Here is a 2,707-nt window from a genome sequence, read left to right as displayed (position 1 = left end):
TGAATCAATGAATGCTTAATATATTAAATATTAAGCATTTTTGAAGGATCATGTGACACTGAAGACTGGCTTTACATGACAGGAATAAATTACATTTGAAAACATATTCAAATAGAAAGCAGTTAAAATTATATAAATATATATAGTTTAAATTATATAATAATATTTCACAATGTTACTACTTTTACTGTATTTTTTATCAAATAAATGCAGCCTTTTTGAGCCTAAGAGACTTTCAAAAATGTTATACAATTGTACCACCCTTGAATATTTTTGAACAGTAGTTTATATACACTAGTTTTATATTCTGTTTACCTTGGATGAAACAAGTGCCAGTTTTTACTGTGTGTATTTATATTCTTTCTCATATAAAATTACTTTTTGTAAGTAATTAGCGTATAGTTGCTAATAAACACAATTTTAACCTGGATAATAAGAGTCTTTTGACTTGCGCCACTAAGTAACCACCCATAACTCACCCAGATTAGCAACGCGCTAACAACCACAAAAAAAAACAAGAAAAACGTTAGCCACAGCATAGCAGCACCTCAAGAAACACAAAGATCAAACACTATTATGATTTTATTGGCAGGTGACAGTTCACCTGACAAAGTTCTCAATTGTTTTTTTTTGTTTTTTTGTAAATTAACTAGAGATTAATAATCGATACATTAAAAATGTGTGTGTGTGTGTGTGTCTTTCCCTGGACTGGTAGAGGTCAAGGATCAGCGCTTGAGGTGGAAATAAATACTCACCATTTCTCATTCTCCTCGTCAATTTTGGGAGCGAGCAGGAGACCCATGGGTTTCCAGAAGAGAGGGTCATAAAACAACATGACACTGAGAGGAAGTCCACGTTAGGCGTGCTGAAAGATGACAGTATTTGCGAGACTGCGATGTTAATGGTTTCTGGTGGCTGGCGAGGGGTGGTGGGGTGGGGTGGTATTAACGTAGAGATTTTCCCTCTTAGTCCCACATTACCACCCCATTAACCTCTGACCCCGTGCTGCCGATAGCAGAGGTTCAGCGGAGGGTAGAGCGAGGGAGATGAGAGAAGGAAGAGGAGGCCTCTCGGGCAGAATGTGCCCCTGGCCTCAGAAAGAGAAAGTGGGAGTGCGGCCCATGACCTCGCGCACACACACATGGTCTGCATTTGGATGTCTGCGGGTGGCACGGAGCTAGCGCTAATCTGAAACAGCCTCCGCTATAAACAGGATGTCGGAGAGTGGATGAGAGAGAGAGAAAGCGAAAAGAAGGTGAGCAGGAGAAAGAGCTTGTCTTGATAAAGGTGTTGGTTTGGTCTGAAGTCTCACAAAATTTTTATTTACTTAAACTTATTAATTAACAAACGTATTTACTTCAACTTTATTTATATCTCACAATTGCAACTATTTCTGACAATTGCATATTTCTTCCTTTTTCATTTTTGTAATTGCAATTAATTTTGTCATTATTTATCATAATTGTGACTTTATAATTCAAAGTGTGAATATGCTGTATCTCACAATTCTGAATTTTTCTCAAAATTACAAATGTTATGCCACAATTTTTATGTAGCTATGTCTTACAATTGCGAAACCTTTTTTTGTAATTGTGATTTTATATCAGTTACAACTTTGTAATTATTGCATCTGTTTTTCATATTGTGACATTATCTCACAATTGCAACATTTAGTTTTTGTAATTGCGACATTTTACCATTATTGGAACTTTTTTTTTTTATTGCAACTTTTTCTCACAATGTGACTTTATACAATTGGGACTATTTAATTGCGACTTTGTGTTTTTTGTAAGTGCGAAATTTATTTATCATAATTGTAAATATATCTCACAATTGCAACTTAATTTCAGTAAATTGCAATTTAAAAAATTGTGGCCTTATTTATCTTTATATCTTACACTGTGAATATATCTTATAATATTCACTTTTTCTCACAAACACAAATATCACATGTGACTATTTCTCACAATTGTGAATAATTCTCTCTCACAATTGTTATTATATTGCGCAATTACAATTTTATTTTTCGTTGTTGCAATTATTTCTCACAAACTGTATTTTTTGCAACGTTTTTCTCACAATTGCAACTTAATTTTTCCAAATTTCAATTAGCATAATAACTTTAATATGCATTATACAGAGGCAAGATGAAAATAAAAAATACCATCTAAACTTTTCTAAAGACAGTAAGTTCCCCTCAGACATAAGTTCATAAACTCCTACCCCTAATTGAATCGCGATTTTTTTTTAGCATCTCAAACTATTTGAATCGTCACAAATTTGAATCGATTTTCAACCGGCTCGCAGTTAATCGTTACATCCCGAACTATTTCTCATAATGTGACTTTGTTTAACAATTTGACTTAATAGGAGACTATTTCTTATTTTATACTTCATCTTTAATTTTTTTAATGTCCCAAACGTAGGTTCGGGAGGAGCCTAACCATTCAATCCTGTCAATCATCATTACAAGCCTATATAAGCAGCTCTCATTGCGCCGTCACAGCGTCAATTCTTCCGGCATCCCTCCACCTCCCCATCTCCACCTCTATTCCTGTTTTTTCTCCCTCTAGGTTGTACCACAATGGGGGGTTGAACTTGGCGCTCAAGCTGAGCCTTGGGTTCGAACTTCCATTAACGACAGCAAGCCAAGTTCGTTTACCATCAACCATCAGGACTGCAGGCGAACTTGAGAAATGAGGTGAAA

The sequence above is a fragment of the Sinocyclocheilus anshuiensis genome, unplaced genomic scaffold, assembly GCF_001515605.1.
Source record: "Sinocyclocheilus anshuiensis isolate Anshui unplaced genomic scaffold, SAMN03320099.WGS_v1.1 scaffold130, whole genome shotgun sequence".
Lineage (NCBI taxonomy): Eukaryota > Metazoa > Chordata > Actinopteri > Cypriniformes > Cyprinidae > Sinocyclocheilus > Sinocyclocheilus anshuiensis.
The sequence above is the reverse complement of the archived record's forward strand: the minus strand, read 5'-3'. Positions refer to the sequence as shown.